Genomic DNA, 19,687 nt, shown 5'->3' on the forward strand with positions numbered 1-19,687 from the left:
GAGGCACCTAAATAGTTCAAATATTTGTGTGTGTCATCACTGCATGGAGTTTAAAATAGTCTTCATTACAATATGATTAAGGATAAAATAGTCTCCTTTTTTACTGTTAATTCTAAGTAATCTTTGCATCATTATTCAATATACTTCCACATTCTACCAATAATTTTTGAGAACCTACTATGTGCAAAGTGCTACATGAGGCATAATGGGTAATGTGATTATTAAATAGGCCATTACTATAATCTAATTGAGGATATAGTATATGCACATATACCAGAAAGCAACATGTATAGTGGGTACCAAAAAGAAGCATAATTATGTGCCAAAATTTAATTTTTGTAATTTTAGGAACATAATTTTTGCCAGCTCATGTCGGCATATCTGAAGACAGACTAAAGTATTTTTCTAAAATAAAAAAACTTAAAACTTCATAAATTCTTACCAAGAAGGAGCAGTTAAAATACTTTATCTCCAGATATTCTAAAGATGTAGGCAATCTTTTCTACACATATTTTAAACTAGAATTATTGTTAGTGCCAAACTTTATTCCCTATGCTATACTTAGGGGAATTAACACATCTGTTTCCTTGAACAATTTTAGGTTCCGAAGGATTTCATTTTTTTCTGAGATATTTATAGATGTAGGGGAAAGTACTTTTGGAAGCTTTTTGCTGTTAGTGATTTTTTTTTTGCTTATTTTCATGTTTTGAATTTGGGGAGAAGGTCGTTTTGCAGCTTTTTCTCCACACTAGAAATCTAAAGTAAGATGGCATATCCAGATACTTTAATACATACAAGGAAACTAAGAAAAGGAAACTAAGAAAAAGAAATGCTAAAAATAGTGTCTCCTTATAGCACAAAATACACAGATATAAAGACAGAAGTCTTGAAGAATGAAATAAATCAAGAGATTCTCAAGGGACTTTGTAGCTATACATTTTTTTTTTTTTTTTCCCTGTGTGGCCAGTACTATGGTTTGAATAGGATATGGCTTCCAAGCTCAAGCAGAGAGTTAAATCCCCAAGTCATAATTTAGTGGTACTAAAAGGGTGGGTACCTTGAGGTCCATCAATAAGTGAATAAATACGTTATTATGTATACATAAAATGGGTGATTATTCTTCCACAAGATGGGAATGAAATCCTTACATGTCTTATAATACAAATAGCCTTGGAAACATCATGCTAAGTGAAATAAGCTAAACACAAAAGGACAAATAAATGATCAACTTACACAAAGTGCCTAGAAAAGACAAATTCCTAGAGCCAGAAAGTGGAATCCAGGTCCCCAGGGCCTGGGAGGAGAAAGGGAGTTATTTGATGGGTACAAGAGTTGCTGTTCAGGGTCAGGGAAGTTCTGGAAATGAATGGTGGTGGTGCCTGCTCAGCATTGTGAATGTACTCAATGTCACTGAATTATGTGGGTAAAAATGATTAAAATGGCAAATTTTATGTTTATTTTACCGTAATTTTTTAAAAATCAAAAGCAAAAGCCTTGGAACTGGAGGGGTATAGAAATTGCTGAGGGGCATCTCCGCAGTCCCTGCAACAAAGCAAAGCAGAGCAAAGCAAAAGAGAAGGAAAGCAAAACAGGGAGATTCCTCTCTTGCACGCTCTGGAGTTTAGTTTGCTGTTCGTTTTCTAATTTGCTGAGATTAATTTTTATCTCATTTCAACCTTCTTTCCTAAATGCATTTAAGGTTGTATATTTCCCTCTCGTATTGCTTTAATTGCATCCATGAAGTTTTAAAGGTTAAATTAATTTGATTTATTTATTTGAAAAACCAGCGAGAGGGGGAGAGAGAGTGCATGAGAGGGTGAGCTCGTGAGCGCCCCCATCTGTTGGTTTGTTCCCTAAAAGCCTGCAATGGCTTTAGTTGGGCAGGCAGAAGCTGGGGCCAGGAACTCAATCCAGACATAGGTGGCCGGGACTCATTGCTGCCTCCCAGGGTAGATATGAGCAGGAAGCTGGAGTCAAGAGCTGGAGCTGGATGCTGAACCCAAGTACTCTGATGTAGGACGGAGCATCTTAACTGCCATGATAAATGCCCACCCCCTCCATAAAGTTTTGATAGTTAGTATTTTTTTTATCATCATTAAATTCAAAATATTTTCTAATTTGCATTGTGATTTCTTTAGCTCAGGGGCTATCTAGAAGTATGTTCCCCTATTTCTAAACCTAGGAGGATTTTCTGTTTATCATTTTGTTATTTTTTCTGATATCTTAAGATTTCTATCATTTACATTTTCTAAACATTTATTCCAGAAAGAGAGAGTTAGTGAGACAGAAAGCATTTCTGGCTGCTGGTTCATTCCCTAAATGCCTGCAATGGTCGTGGCTGGGCCTGGCAATAGCCAAGGGCTAGGAACTCAATCCAAGCTTCCCGTGTTCGTGGCAGGGACCCAAGTACTTAAGCCTTCCCCTGCTGCCTCCTCGGGTTTGTACTAGTTGGAAGCTGGAGTTGGGAGCTAAGCTGGGACTTGAACCAGTCACTCGGAATGAGATGTGAGTGTCTCAGCTGGCAGCCTAACTGCTGTGCCCAACACCCTCCTGTTTAAAACTTTTGATTGGGGCAGGTGTTGTGTTACAGTGGGTTAAGCCACTGCCTGTGACTTCGGCATCCCAAATGATACTAGTTCAAGCCCTGGATGCTCCACTTCCAATCCAGCTCCCTACTAATACTCCTGGGAAAGCAGCAGAAGATGACTTCAGGCCCCTGCACCCATGTGGGAGACCCACAAGAAACTCCCGGCTTTGGCCTGACCCAGCCCTGGTCGTTGCTGCCATCTGGGGAGTGATGGAAGATCTGTCTCTCTCTGTCTCGCCCTCCCTTTCTCTCTGTAATTCAGACTTTCAAATAAACATAAATAAACCTTTAAAAAAAACCATTTTGATGAACATATAATACTTATGTGTTTTTATGAGGTATAGTGTAATTTTCCAACAAATACACAAAGTATAGTTTCCTTAACAAATGCTTGGTTCCACTGTGATGACAGAATATGCTATGTCTACAGTCTGACAAGTTTGTTCAAATTTACTTTTATGTCTAGCATGTAGACAATTTTTACAAATATTCTTTTTATTATTTAAAGTAGTGAGTACTCTCCAGTAGTGTATTATGCTATACACTTCATAATCAGATAAGGCTTTTAATTATAGCATTCAAATCATCGTTCTTATATTCTTTTCTCATCATTTACAGGGAGCCTTGTAGAAAACATCTCCCAGTATGATTGTAAATTTGTTTATTTTTCTTATAATTCTGTACATATTTAGAGGTTATAGGTTGCATACAAATTTTAACTGATTAAATGTTGCTTGTGAATGGAACTTTTAAAATCATTAAGCAGTAAAGTTTTTCGTTTCTACTATATTCATAACTGCCTGTTAAAGCATTTTAAAGAGATTTATCTATTTATTTATTTAGATTTATTTTATTTATTTGACAGAGTTACAGAGAGAGGTAGACACAGAGAGAGGGAGAGAGGAATAGAGAGAGAGAGAGATCTTCCATTTGCTAGTTCACTCCCCAAATGGCTGCAATGGTCAGAGTTGAGCCGATCCAAAGCCAGGATCCAGGAGCTTCTTCTGGGTCTCCCATGTGGGTGTAGGGGCCCAAGCACTTGGGCCATCTTCTACTGCTTTCCTAGGCCATAGCAGAGAGCTGGATTGGAAGTGGAGCAGTCAGGACTTGAACCAGTACCCATTTGGGATGCCGGTGCTTTAGGCTGGGGCTTTAACCTGCTGTATCACAACACTGGCCCCAAGAGATTTATTTTTTATTTGTTTGAAAGATAGAGTAACAGAGAGAGAAAGGGAAAGAGAAAGAAAGAGAGAGAGAGAGAGAGAGAGAGAGAGAGAGAGAGAGAGAGAGAGAGATCTTCCATCTACTGGTTCACTTCCCAAATGGCTGCAATGGCTGTGACTGGACCAAGCCAAAGCTGGGAGCCTGGAACTCCATCCAGGTATCCCATATGGGTGGCAGGACCCAAACACTTGGGCCATCTTCTGCTGCTTTTCCAGGTGCATTAGCAGGGAGGTGAGGGCTGACCCCTCTGTGTCACAATGCTGACTGCCCTCAAAGCATTTTTATCAAGACGTCTTTAAATCTTTATCATATAATTCTAGCATCTCTTCCTCTTGCCATAATCATCTATTGGTTGTCATTTTACATCCAGTTTGCGATCTTTGTTTTTGGTTTGAGTTATTTTTCAATTGAAACTTGAATATTTTTGTAATTTGTCATGAAATTTTGGATCTTATTTTTGTAATCAAACTTTTGATTCTGGTAAAATATACATAACATAAAATTTACTATTGAACCATTTTTAAGTATTAAGTGACATTAAGTATATTCATCATTACCTTCCATCTCCAGATTTCTCATATTACCAAATAGCTGTTTGAAACTGTTACTCATTAAATAAATCTTTTTCTCCCAACTCCTGATGGCCACCATTTGACTTTCTGTCTCTATAAATTTGTCTTTTCTAGGTATCAAAAATTGAAAAATATAATATTTGTCCTCTGTCTCATTTGATTTAGCATAATATCTTCAAGATTTAACCACATGTCAGAATCTGTCAGAATTCCATTCCTTTTTATGGCTTAAAAGTATTCCATTGTTGTGTGTGTGCGTGTGTGTGTGTGTATGTGTGTGTGTATGCCATATTTTCTTTATTCATTCATCTGTCAGTAGACATTTGGATTGTTTCTACCTTACATTGTTGTGAATAATGCTGTTATGAACATTTATGTACAAAAATCTGGTTGAGTTCCTGCTTTCAATTCTTTTATGTATATACCCAGAAGTGGAATTGCTGGATCATACTGTAATTACATTTTACTTTTTTTTGAGAGACTGCCATCCTGTTTTCCACAGTGGCTATTCCATTTTATGTTCCTACTAGCAATGCATAAGGGTTCCAGTTTCTCCACAACCTCACCAACATTTGTTATTTTTTTTTAATCATAGCCATACTAATGAGTGTGAAGTAAAATGTCATCATGATTTTGATTTAAATTCCCAAGTTATTAGTGATGCTGCATTTCTTTTTTGTGTGTTTATTCTCAATCTGTATATTTTTATTGTGGATCTTATTTATACTTTGTTTTAGTTGTCTTTTGGGGGCTATTGTTCTTTTTTATTATTTTTTATTTAATTTGAGGTATACAAATTTCCTGTAATTCAGATATACAGGTTTAGGAACATAGTGATACTTCCTACCCTCCCTCCCTCCTGCCCATGCTCCCACCCTTCCTCTCTTATTCCCTCTCAATTTTTACAATGATCTACTTTCTTTTTTTCTTTTTTTTTTTTTTTAGATTTATTTATATATTTGAAAGTCAGAGTTACACAGAGAGAGAAGGAGAGGCAGAGAGAGAGAGAGAGGTCTTCTATCTGCTGGTTTACCCCACAGTAGGCTGCAACAGCTGGAGCTGCACCGATCCAAAGCCAGGAGCCAGGAGCTTCTTCCAGGTCTCCCACATGGGTGCAGGGCCCCAAGGACTTGGGGCATCTTCTTCTGCTTTCCCAGGTCACAGCAGAGAGCTGGATTGAAAGTGGAGCTGCTGGGTCTTGAACTGGCGCCCATATGGGATGCCAGTGCTTCAGGCCAGGGTGTTACCTGCTGCACCACAGCATCAACCCCTTAATTCTTAATTCTTGCATGGATGTTATTAGTGTCTCTAGAGAAAAGAGGAAGAGAGATGGAGAGATTTTCCATCCACTGATTCACTACTCAAATGACTACAACAGCAAGACTGGGTCAGGCAGAAGCCAGCAACCAGGAATACCATTCAGGTTTCTCACATCAAAGAACTCCCAGGAACTCAGTTACTTGGGCCATCATCTGCTGCTTCCCAGGTGCATTGGCAGGGAGCCGGATCAGAAGTGGAGTAATTGATACTTCAACCTACTCTCCTGTATAGGATCTCAAGCTGTGGCTTAACCCACTGTTCTCCAGCATCCACTCCAGTCTGCTTCTTTTGAGGGTTGTTTTTAAGCTTTGTTTATGGTCTACTAAATTAGCCTTTAGTTCTAGGTCTGTTGTTAACCCTTCTCCCCAGTGTGACCTTTACAGACTTATTACCATGTCCCCTTGATGTTCACTGAAAGATTTCCACTCTGGTTGTCCAAAATGCTTATACTCCTGCCTCCCAGCTTTGTGGGGATTGCTGCACAGTCATGTGAAGTTTCACCCAATGCATGTGCAATTTGATTTTCAGCCAAAGATTATAAACATCCACTATGCAGATACCTGGAGCCCTTGCTCTGCATAGCTTCCTCCTGTACTGAATCGTACTGTGCAAATTCTAGGTGCTCCAGTTGCCCAAAACTTTGGCTCCTGTCTTCTCAGCTCATTTAAAATGCCATGCTACAGTCTAGAGATTGCATGTAGATAGAAAGCCAGAGAAGATGTCGTGTTTGTTCACCTGATTTGTTTCTCAAGTCTCAGAGGTTGCTATCTTTTGTGGCCTGTTGTGTAGTGTCTATTGTCAGCTGTTTCACGTTATGTCTAATGTTCTAGTGATTTACAGTTGGAGGGCAAAATTCAGCTCTAGCTATTCTACCTTAGCCAAAAGCATAAGTCTCTTAGTTGTCAGTTATAAAGAAAAATAATATAGGATTTGTTTGTAGTTTGTTATTTTACCATAGATATGAAAATATAGATAGGATAACTATTAAAAAGCATGATTGGTATGAAGATTTTGTTATATCTTTCTCACATGTTTAGAGGAATAGTTAAGTAACTGATACTTTATTCACATGAGTATATGAAGCATGGTTGTTGGAAATTATATTTTCCAAAAGTTTTTGGTAACATAGAATAATGTTCACAGATAATATGAGTGAAAAAACTATAATGCTGAAAGATACTTATTGTTTCAACTATGGAAATAATATATACATTCATGGAGAAATACTATAAATGTTAATCAAGCTTATTTCTGAATAATAAGATTATAGATTATTTTAATTTTCTCTTTTACATTTTCTAGAATTTCTAGAATGGTCTTATATTATTGTTGTAGCAAAAAACTTCTTAGAGGGTAAATTTTATCCACTTTTCTTAGGAAATCAACAGATCTATATAATGTTGCCCCTATTCATCAAATCATCAAAAAGCAAAATGGAGGGGCTGGTGCTGTGGCGCAGCGGGTTAAAGCCCTGGCCTGAGTGCCGGCATCCCATATGGGCACTGGTTCAAGTCCCAGCTGCTCCACTTCCTATCCAGCTCTCTGCTATGGCCTGGGAAAGCAGTAGAAGATGGCCCAAGCCCTTGGGCCCCTGCATCCACATGGAAGACCCGGAAGAAGCTCCAGGCTCCTGGCTTCGGACTGGCGCAGCTCCGGCCATTGAGGCCATCTGGGGAGTAGAATCAGTGGATGGAAGACCTCTCTCTGTCTCTACCTTTCTGTGCAACTCTGTCTTTCAAATAAATAAAATAAATCTTAAAAAAAAAAAAAAAGCAAAATGGATTGAGCATGAGTCCTATCTATAGAGGCTGTTGTAAAAAGAAGCGGAATGGTAGGCCTAAAAAGAAACACAGGGTTGGTGGGAGTATGGGGGTGAGAATAGGGGTTTGGTAGACATGAACTAGCAAGTTAAAGCACTTGATAGTGTACCTTGGAAGAAGAACTACCTCGGATATGGGAAGTTTTTTCTAATAAAACTCTTCTATATTTTAAGAGGAATTGAAAATGCCAGGGTACTGATGAAGTAAGAAATCTGAGTGGCAAGCATTTAGTTTAGCAATTAATTTGTTATTAAAGATGCCTGTGTCCCACTTCGAGACACCTGGGTTTGATACCCAACTCTGGCTCCTGACTCCCATTTCCTGCTAATGCAGATCCTGGGAGGCAGCAAGTGATGGCTTAAGTATCTGGGTTCCTGCCACCCACATGAGAGATCTGTGCTGAGTTCTTATCTCCTGGCTTCAGCTTGGCCCAGGCATTTGCAGAGGCATCTGGGGAGTAAACCAGCAGATAGGGGAATTCTCTGTCTCTGTCTCTCTGTGTCTGTTTCCCTAATAAATAAATAAAAATTTTAAAGAGGTGAGAGATGAAATGACTACAAGATTAGATAGAAAGTAAGCTAGCTGAGCTAAGAAAACAGACTAAGGGCAAACCCATTAAAAAAATGTAAAGTGTCTTACAAAAAACAAATCTTAGAACAAATGCTGCTGAAAATAAAATCAGTGACCAAGAAACTAGACTTATATGAGAAATTCTTACAAAAAGAATCTAGAATAATCAGAGACAAAAGTATTACAGAGAAAATGTTAGTTATGGAAAGTAGACAGCAGAGATCATCTAATCACATAATGCATATTGTTAAAAAAAGTCAATGTAGAGATTAAATAGAAGTCAGGGCCAGCACTGTGGTGTAGTGGGTAAAGCTGCCACCTGCAGTGCCAGCATCCCATATAGGCACCGGTTTGAGACCGGGATGCTCCACTTCCAATCCAGCTCTTGGTGATGGCAGTAGAAGATGGCCCAAGTCCTTGGGCCCCTGCACCTATGTGGGAGACCCAAAAGAAGCTCCTAGTTCCTGGGTTTGGATCGGTGCAGCTCTGACTGTTTCAGCTATCTGAACCAGTGGATGGAATCAATCTCTCTCTCTCTCTCTCTCTCTCTCTCTCTCTCTCTCTGCCTCTGCCTCTCTGTAACTCTGATTTTCCAATAAATGAAATGAATCTTAAAAAAAAAAAGATTAAATAGAAGAAAACTTTTTGAAGTGAAAAGGTTAAAGTATTCCCTGTATATTTTCCTAACACATTAAAAAACACGTTTTTCTAATGCATAACTGAACTTTCAAAACAAAGAAAGATGGGGGCTGGCATTGTGGCACCATGGGTTAAGGCACCACCTGCAATGCCAGCATGTCATATGAGCACCAGTTCAAGTCCTGGCTGCTCTACTTCCAACCCAGCTCCCTGATAATATGTCTGGGAAAGCAGCTGAAGATGGACCCAGTGCTTGGTCCCCTACCACTCCTGTGAGAGACCCAGATGGAGTTCCAGCCTCCTGGCTTTATTCTGCCTATTATGGAGGGGGCGGATGTGGTTGCACAGTAGGTTAAGCCAAAGCCAGCATCCCATATGGGCAACAGTTTGAGTCTTGGCTGTTCCACTTCAATCCAGCTCCCTGCTAATGCACCTGGGAAAACAACGGAAAATGAGTCAAGTGCTTGGACCTCTGCTACCCATGTAGGAAACCCGGATGAAGCTCCTGGCTTCAGCCTTGCCCAGCCCTGGCTGTTGTGACCATTTGTGGAGTGAAACAGCAGATGGAAGATCTCTCTATCTCTCTCTCTTTTTCTGTAACTCTGCCCTTTAAATAAATAAATAAGTCTTGAAAAAACTAATGAATGAGACTTTTTTGCTACAAGGAAATACTAAAATGGAATGTAATGATTTTTACTATAATTAAAGTTAAAAATGTAGTACCTTAAAATACTTAAAATAGGAAAAAGGAAAACTGTAAGTATCTATTTTAAGATTTTATGCCACCAGTCAAAATTATAAAGGGAGACTTTATGACAAGAAAATATTAGTGCTAGTAATTAAATCTGATTAAAAATTTGTTCTGCTCTATAAAACTATAAAATTTTTTTATTGTATTATGCATAGCTTCCAAAGCTGAGTTGACCACAGGATGTTAAAGATTAAACTACAGGATGTTACTAAAGATTAACTACAGGATGTTAAAGACGTTAAAGGGGCCTGACTAAGACTAACAGTTGAGTAGATGAGGTGGCATGTGTTGGGAATGTTTCCAAAGGAAAGATAATGCTTAAGCTGAGATTGAAAAGATAAATAAAAGTTATCAGGCAGAGTGGGAGGGAAAAAACCCGTGGAGAAAGCATAGAAGCATGAGAATTGTAATTTAAAAATTTTGTGGTTAGTAATCAGTTCATTCAGATTTTCATAAGATAGTAATTATTGCTGCTCTTCTGTTTACTTGAAGCTTGGAGATTTATTTAAAACTCATAATTTATTTATTCCCACATAAAAGCAAGATATTTTTTGTATTGTATGTAAATTTTAAAAATGTGGTAGTTAACATTCTCTCATTAATGTAAAGAGAGTTAGGGTCCGGTGTTTGGCACAGTGGTTAAGACGCTGCATGGGGCACCTGCAGTCCATACGGAGTGCCTGGGTTCATGTCCTAGCTCTGCTTCTGACTCCAGCTTCCTGTTAATCTACACCCTGGGAGTCAGCAGACAATGTCTTGAGTACTTAGATCTCTGGCTTCCAACATGAGACCTGGATCAATCAACAGGCTTCTGGTTTTGTCCTGGCCCAGCTCCAACTATTGAGGGCATCTATTGAGTGAGCCTGTAGATGGAAGATTTCTCTCTGCTTCTGTCTTTCTCTGTCTTTCAAAAAAAAAAAATGTGCTAACACATCTTTTTGTTATAGTACAGACTCATTGAAGCAGGCACAATTTTTTTTAAGATTTATTTATTCATTTGAAAGTCAGAGTTACACACAGAGAGAAGGAGAGACAGAGAGAGAGAGAGGTCTTCTATCCGCTGGTTCACTCTCCGATTGGCTGCAGTGGCCGGAGCTGTGCTGATCTGAAGCCAAGAGCCAGGAACTTCTTCTGGGTCTCCCATGCAGGTACAGGGGCCCAAGGACTTGGGCCATCTTCTGCTTTCCCAGGCCATAGCAGAGAGCTGGATCGAAAGTGGAGCAACTGGGACTTTAGCCAGTGCCCATATGGGATGTCAGCACTGCAGGCAGTGGCTTTACCTGCTACGCCACAGTGCCAGCCCTGAGACTTTTATTTCCCCGTAAAATTAAATGTTAGATGGTTAGATTTCTGAAATGATGACTGTAAGCTGGTGAAAAATAACCAGCAAGGTATCCTACAATATAGTTTCTCTTTGATGAATTTACTAGACGATGAAGTTAGAGAAAAATAAGATGCTAGCCTTAACTTTTATGACTTTCCCTTTTCCTGAAAAAATGTTGTCCATTTAACATGTCTTGGGTTTAAATATGCAGCACTTAAAGATACTTTATCATCTAAGAGAGTAACAGTTTTGTTATTATTACTACTTTTGCAATACTTGTTTTGTGTTCAGGTAACTCCATATTTGCTACTTAGTTGTTAATGTTTCTAGATCAGTATGTATCCTTTATCTAAAACATCCTGAAACATTAAGCTGTATATTAGCTTTTATGTTTTTTATATTTTCTTAGAGTTTTTTTCCCAAGGGATCTTATCCCGAGAATATTCTCATGGTCTGATCTGCGGTTACAAACTTCAGAATCATTGCTAACAATCCTTAGGTGAAATACTTCAGTGTTCAGCCTGTGTCTGGCTACCAGCATTCGGCTTTAGAGATTTGTTAAATAAGTGTCTATTTGTCATTTTTTTCCTGCCACAATTTTCATTTCATGGGTGAAGTTATTTTGCCGGTTTCTTCATCATAACTTTCTATCCTGGAGTTTTCAGAGTGCTAACTCACCAGACTCAGCCCCTGGGGCCAGTGTCGGCCTCACTGACCTCTGCTGCATGGCCACCTGAGTCAGCCTTGCAGGGATTAACTCTTTGTTAGAGTGATAATGTCTTTACTTACAAGTTGGCTTTTTAATACTTAAGAATGAAAGAAACAAAAGACAGCACAAAAGTAACAGACTGAATTCCTGAATTCAAAAGAGTTGTGTCTTTCTCCTACAAACCATGAAATTGTTCATTTCAAATTTAGCACTTAATATTTTATAATTGAAAATGTGGTCAATTGGGTTTGAAAAATGTTTCCGTAATTATCAAGTTTTAGGCTAATTACCAAGATCATTTCACATATTAACTTATTTCATATATGTTTAAGAGACTCTATTGAAGAAAATTATCTGTAGTAACAGGCATTCACTTTATTTGTAGTGGTGTTTTTGTGCTATGTCTTTAAATTAGTAAGTGTCTAAGATAAGAATTGTTATGTGGATTTAAAATGAAATTCATATGCATCTTCCTGAGGATAATGTAGACCTTGTAGTAGTTTAGGACCCACCTCTGGAAAAGTAATTTTGGTTGTAACCAAAATTAAACGTATTGTCTCTAATTGTCTTATGTAAAATGACAGTAAAGAAAGTTCCACTGAAAGCTAAAAAAATCATATGTTTGTATTTAGCTGGAATACAGCAAACTATTGCTTATATGTAAAACACTGGACTTCTTTTATCAGGATACTAAGTAGTCATTTCTGTTTTAACTAAAAGAAACCAATTCTTTAATGACAAAAATGATGTAAAGGAAGTGTGTCTTAAATATGAATTAGTTGGTTCTTGGTCCTTTGAATCATGGGATAAATTAGTTTAATTACATGTGGCAGTTTTCTTGGCTAGTGATGTAATGCGAAATAAAATTCTCCCTTTCCCCTCCCTGAAAACTGAAGCCAATTAATAGAACTTTTAAGGTCTTTGTCATAGGCCACCAAGGAGGTGTGCAGAGAAGAACTTTAATCCAATAAACATTTCATTTAGATCATGAAAAGAAAGCATGAGGAGACGCTCCTGGAAGAGAGCGTGTTACTATGATTCCAGCCATGAAGGGATGGGAGGAATTTGCCAAATTAACCAAGAGGTCCTCAGATTGAACGCATAAATGTGTCAAAACTAACAGAATCATTATTTAATTTGCTTGAACTCTATATTGAGGAAACTTTAAAAAGCCACAACTGTTTGCTTCAAAGCCTTCGCTGTTGGGCTGGGTGGACAGGGCAAAGGGAGGTTGTGAGAAATCCAGATAGCAAATAACACTGGCCGAAGCTGGTCAGAAAAGGGAATAGATAATTAGGCGTAATTAGCGCGTATGAATCGTCGTCTCTCTGCCCTTAGCTTGAATAAATTTTGAAGAAAAAACCCTAGCGGTTGAAAATCCTTTGATGTAGGAAGAGTCATTGTGGCTTGGCAGCATAAAGGCAGTGTTTTATACTTTTACATAATGGTGGTGATACAGAAAGAGTGAATGGACCCTGCGCCCCCCTGTCTGCTTTATACCAAGGACTTTTGGATTCTCTGGAAACAAAATGCATCACAAGTTTTCAGTTGTCCGTAATGAGGTGGTGGACCTCATCAGGGCTCAGAGGAAGCCATCTTTTGCTTTTGTTTAAATCTTAATCACAGCTTTTTTTCTTCTTACTGGGAAATCTGTTTTCTTAAATCAACACTTCTTTTCCCTTCTTTGCTTGCACCTCCTATAAGAGAAAGGAATAATACACGAGAAAGCTAAATAGAAAAGTTAAACAAAAATTATCACATAAAAGACGTACACATTTTTTGGTGTGTTTTTAATCCCATATGAAAAACAAGCTCGCTATATTCCTTTTTGCCCTCTGGTCAGTAACATTGTGGTTGTTTTGTAATAAAAATGTGGAAGAAAATATTTAGAGAATAATTTCAGATTGGTTTGTACAAAGAATGTGTTTTTAAATTGGAATTATACAGACTAAAATGGGAAGTATGTTACTAATTCATAGTATTCAATTTTTTGAATGGAAATCAGTTTGACTAGTAGTATTAAGTCAGTAGGTTTACTGTAAACTTTGTTTGAAAAAAGTAGTTGAATTATAGGCTTGAAAATCTAGTTCTGTGTCCAAAATAGTCCATTTATCTTATATACAATACTGAGAAGACATTATTTTTGAGAAAGAATTACATTTATTTAAAACATTTCTGAGAAAACAAACAACAAATCACCTAAAATACAGTGTCAATGTATTCTGATAGTTGAATTATTTGCTTTGACCATTTAAAATATTTCAAAAAATTAGTCCTCAGCAAAAAGGCAAGTCAGCTATTTCAAAAGTCTAAAGTAAACAGTTATTTAGCATGGGGGTAGGGAACTGAAGCAACTTACGCATGAATCTCAGTATCAGAATAGTATCCCTAAGCTTTAAGTTTCTGATAAATGTTCAGCCTCTTCCAAAGAAATTTGTCCTCCCGGATACTGAAGTGCTCAGATTTCCTTCTCGTTAATATTCTTTTTTAAAACACGTTTTTAATTATAAGTCTTCCTGTAGTAGTCATCAGTGATCCATTCCTTAATGCTTAAACCGTGAATCTATTTTTATAATGTCGCTTCGCTTTAGTGTAGTTTTGTTATGACGTTTTGATTCTGGATAGACTTCTTTCAAGCCACAATGCTCTGGGATGCTTTTGGCTACTTAACCCATTTTGCATATTGTGCCATTTGTAGAATAAAGTAGCCTTTTATACTTGAAGTTGATTTGAACTCTGAAAGGCAACACCTGAACATCTCACAAAACTGGATAATTATGGCTGATTGTGTTTTTCAGGTATAGGTCACAGGAAATTCATTTGGGGTAAAGTATGTACAAAGCTAAGAAATATGCAGATTTTCTGTTGTAGGATTGTGTAAAAATTATTTACAGTTAATACTTGCATAAAGGTTAGAAAGGTTGATGAAGTGATATTTAGTTTTGCTTTACTATTCACTGCATGTCAGAATGTAATTATGACTGATTCATGAAACTGTCTTAGAAACGAACCATCTTTATTAAAATGCTGATCAAGATAAGAGCTGACAGTAATAAAGAATAGAACATTTTAGTCTTGTTGCTTTTGAATGATTGCTAATTACCCCAGAGGTCACGTATAGTGCTTGGTAGGATTCATTGACATTATTTCTTTTAAGTCTGCTGTTTCAACAACATCTGAGCATAAAGACACAAACTGTGTGTACATTGAACAATAGTTTGACCAAGTTTTAAGGCTGCAAGATATCCAAGAAATCTTTTTCAAGCCTTAGTGAATTTGGCTTCTTTCTATCAAAATCATAGTATAGGAGGGGTGTTGGGACAAAATACTTTTCATATTCATTTGCTATCTACTGTACACTTCCTATTTTTCAGTTGGTGTTAAATTTTACATAGGTTACTGAGGCAGTGTCAGCTCTGAATATACCCACCACAGGCATGTAAAATGAATAAGAATAAAATGTATATTGGCTCTTCAGTTGAAATCCATAGAAAAGGACTTCTTAATGTTTAAGCAGAATATACTCTTTCAGCAGTTGGTGTCCAGCTTGTTTCTATTAAATGTGAACTTTGTAATTTGTCTCTAAAGACACATGAAAGTCTTTATGGCATATTCTTTAGCCAATAGTGATTGCCAGGATGCATATATAGTAGATTAATTAAATACATTCTGACATAATATAGCAAATCTTTGAAATTCTTAGCAACTGAAAGTCAATATGTATACATATGTATGCACGTACATATGTATGTATATAGTCAAACCTATAGTCACATAACACATAGTTACAAAACATACATTTTATGTGGTTTCGTGATGTAGTAGAAAACAAAATGAGTTAAGAAGGCAGCCTTTGTGAACCTGGCTTTGCCACTGACTTTGGCCAAGCCCCTAAACCTACTTGAGCTTACATTTTTTTTCATCTGTAAATGATGGGATTGGACCACAAGCTTGCTAAGGCTCTTACAATGCTATGAATTTTCAAGAAGATTAGGCTTCAGAAGTTTACTTGTAAATTATTTCTTTTGAACTATGATAGATTTCTTCCCCAAACAGTATTCTAAATGCGGTATTAAAGACCTACACTAATTAGTCTACAAAAGCCCAATTGTCCCAAGAGCGCAACTATTATACCCTTGTAAAATAAAGTAGAGAAGAGCAATATTTAGATTTCAACATTAAGTGCTTAGTCTCTGGGGATACAGTGATGAATGTGTTATGGATGAATCCTGCCACCAAGAAAATTAAGATATTCCAATAGGGGAAAATAGACATACCAACAAATAACCATAATATAGTACACATTGAGTGTCCCTTTGCCAAAATGCTTAGGGCTAGAACAATTTCAGATTTTGGATTTTTTTTTTTAATTTTGGAATACTTACATGTACATAATGAGACATTTTGGAAATGGGACTCAAATCTAAATACAGAATTCATTTAGGTTTCATGCACACCTCATCCAGGTAATTTTATACAGTATTTTGATTGCATCTACATTTTGATTGTGACCTCTCACATGTGGTCATGTGTGGAATTTTCCACTTGCTAGTATCATGTCATATTCGAAGAAAGTTTCAGATTTGGGATTTCAGAATTTTGGACTGAGGATGCTCAGCCTGAATAAGAAAAATATTATAATAGAGTGAGTAGACATGATTAACATGTTGAGAGGTTGTGATGTAACAGTTAGATAAAACAGCAACAAAATAAACTAAACCCACAATTTTTAAAAGATTTATTTTATTTAGTTGAAAGGCAGAGTTACAGAGAGAGGGAAATACAGAGGGAGATCTTCCATCTGCTGTTTCACTCCAGATGGCTGCAACAGCCAGGATGAAGTGGCTGAAGCCAGGAGCCCAGAGCTTCTTCCTGGTCTCCTACATGGGTTCAGGGGCCCAATCACTTGGGCCAAATTCTCAGACCCATTAGCAGGGAGCTGTGTTGGAGTGGAGCAGCTGGGACTGGAGAAGGCACTCACTGGCATGTCAGCATCACAGATAGCAGCTTAACTGCAGCACACAGCGCTGGCCCCAACCCCACAGATGTTATGCTTGCTGTCATACCAGCAACAGTGGAGGGTGAGTGCTGAGTGGGTTCCTAAATATGTTTATAAGTTTTATAGGTTGACGAAAACCGAGGTTTGTGATGCCTTCTTGTTTGCTTTATTTCTATGAACGGATCATCTGCACCACTAGTGGTTTAATAGTCATGCTAATGGTTTGGCATCGACTGTAACAAAGTGGAGATTTTCTTGAGAAAACTGGGCAAGGTTTCTAAGGGAGAAGGGCAGGGACGGGGAAGAAAGCTGAAATTACATGTAGGAGAGCTTACCCAATGTGGAACCAAACAAGTTATAGAGAGCAAGGCGTCTGTAGCAACCCTTTGGCTGGTGGCAGAGCAGTAGGAAAGGGACAGTGCTCCCATTTGTAACCAGAGGGCGAGAGCTGACTGGACTTCTAGAATGTCCTCCGTGTGCGTGGAAGGCAGAACGTGAACAGAAGGTTACACGAGTAGGACATGGCATAATTTGAATTGTGCTTGTAAATATGGACGATCACTCAAACATTTTTTCAACTGACATGGCATTGACAGACCAACCAGAACAGATGCCAGGCTGGGATCAGTTGTACTATCTGGTGTCTGCTGGTGAGGACCAGCCTTGCAAGTGGATGAATGTGTGTGTGTGTGTGTACTCACAGGTGTCAAAGTTTGAAGGAAAACCAGCACCACTCTATAATACTGTGGAGGCAACTGAAACTCATGCCTGAGATCATCTCACCCAAGATTACCTCGTTCTGGGCAGAGCCAGGTCTAGAATCCAGATTCCCTGCTTTTTATGGAGAATTCTTTCCTCCAAGCATATTACACAATGTGGATGTGTGCGCATGTGTGTGTTGACATATGTGTATGTGTGTACATATATATTTGCATATTATGTATCATTATCCTGGGGTAGGATTATTTATATTCTCAATTGCTTTTTATCAGTAAGGAACTCTTTCTTTGATAAAAGTACAATCTTTTTGAAATATAGTGATATCCCAATCTTATCAGAGATAGAATAAATTTTAAGGTCAATTGAATTTGTCTCTTCTTCTTCATATAAAAGTGCTAGCAAATAGTTGGCTGACAAAAAGTTGGGCAAATACAATGGAGGAAGAGCAGAACTAGAGTTTAGATAATTTATAAGTGTTACCCTGGGTGGGCCAGCACTGTGGTGTAGCGGGTTAAAGCCCTGGCCTGAATCATTGGCATCCAATATAGGCACCGGTTCTAGTCCCAGCTGCTCCTCTTCCAATCCAGCTCTCTGCTATGGCCTGGGATAGCAGTGGAAGATAGCCCAAGTCCTTGGGCCCCTGCATCCGCTTGGGAGACCTGGAAGAAGCTCCTGGCTCCTGGCTTTGGATCAGCACAGCTCTGGCCATTGCAGCCATCTGGGGAGTGAACCAGTGGATGGAAAACCTCTCTCTCTATCTCTCCCTCTCTCTGTAACTCTGTCTGTCAAATAAAATATTTACAAAAATATAAATATTACCCTGGGTACTAAAACTCTTCATTAGGAAGTCTCTAAAAATGTGGGCACCATCTTATAAGTGAAATATTTTAATGAGATTTAGTTTTTCTTCATCGTTCTGGAGTAGTGGTTATAGTGTAAATATTTATGTGCTTTGTGTGTTTATATTATTATTTTTTAGACAGAAAAGTTACTGCTTACCTATTTTTATTTGTATGGAAGAAGGAAAAATGTTGTGGGTAAATTTACGAAACATGAACAACTGGGTTTTGCAAAGCTGCCTGTGTAGTGGCAAGTTCCTATTAGCCTGGGGGTATCCTGCACAGTTCCCTTTCTTGGGGAGAAAATGACAGTTCACAAGAGCTGCGGTTGCGTGTCTGGCCACAGGGTTGTGAAAATGATTCTCAGAAGGTACATGCATCAGCTTATTTCCAGCCTGTGACGTGTTCTTCTAACTCTTCTATTCTTCTTTCCTTCTCTTAGAGTGAGGACCCTGTATTTCTTGGATAAAATAAACAGTGTGAGGAGAATGGAATATTAGTTAAAATTCTGTGTGTTATGACAGAGATGGAAATGTATAATGGTTGTGATTTCAATAAGATGGCTTTCAGCTTTTCCCATGCACTACTATTTAGCAACAATACATGGAGTTCTCTAAGGTCTTTGTTTTTGTAAAATCTCATGAGAGATGAGTGAATGCATTCTGTGCTAAAAATCCAAAGATCCCAGGAGTATGTACAAATATACTAAAGATGGACAGTCGGCTTCCACTCCTCTTCCCTCTCCTGGTTCCCTCACCCTCCTTCCCATCTTATTCCTACTTCCGTCCCAGGAGTAGCCACTACTAGCATTGAGTTATGTCTTCTCAAGCATTTTCGTGTAATTAGATGCAGCTGTACCTGAGTAGATGCTCCAGCATGTTGCTTTGCTTTATTGTCAGTTGGCGGGATCATAGATGAGTCTCAACCGGAGTTGTGCTTTCATCCCTTGGAGACAGCCTGGAGATCTTTTGGCATCAGATATAACTGATTGACCAACTGAAGCCTTGTACTTGTTTTCTTTTTATAAAATTATTTATTAGAGAGAGAGAAAGAGGGGTTGGTGGTGCGAATGCTTCTATCCATTGATTCCCTTCTTAAATGCCTACAACGGCCAAAGGGCGCTGAAGCTAGGACCTGGGAATACAGTTCAGGTCTCCCAATGTGTGGAGAGACCCACCTACATGAGCCATCACTGCTGCCTCCCAGGAATCAGGAATCAGAGCCGGGAATTATACCCAGGAACACCAAGGTGGGACGCAGGCATCCTAGCCAGCAGCTTAAACATGAGGCCAAATGCCTTCCCATTTTTACCCTCCTCCTCCCCCAACATTTGTTATTTGAGAAGCAGAGGGAGAGAGTTCCATCCATGGATTCACCCAAATGCCCGTGTGTGTGGCAGGAATCCAGTCTGTTGCCTCCCAAGGTCAGCATTGGTGAGAAGCTGAATTTAGAGCCAGAGCTGCAACTGAACCTAGGGTCTCCAATGTGGGATGTGGGCTTGACTGCTAGGCTAAATGCCCCATGATGTTCTATTTTAGGAAAGCACATTAACCCTTCCAGAGCACAGGAGGGGATATAAATAATGGCAAGAAGTCATCTGGAATTGAGGCATG

At 38.5% G+C, this 19,687-nt stretch overlaps 1 protein-coding gene across 1 annotated transcript in view; it reads left to right on the top strand.

Moving 5' to 3' along the window:
• AFG1L (AFG1 like ATPase) overlaps positions 1 to 19,687 on the top strand; it is a 195,011-nt gene that overhangs the window by 93,133 nt on the left and 82,191 nt on the right. The gene's annotated exons all lie outside the window — the stretch shown is intronic.

The sequence above is a fragment of the Lepus europaeus genome, chromosome 3 (assembly GCF_033115175.1).
Source record: "Lepus europaeus isolate LE1 chromosome 3, mLepTim1.pri, whole genome shotgun sequence".
Lineage (NCBI taxonomy): Eukaryota > Metazoa > Chordata > Mammalia > Lagomorpha > Leporidae > Lepus > Lepus europaeus.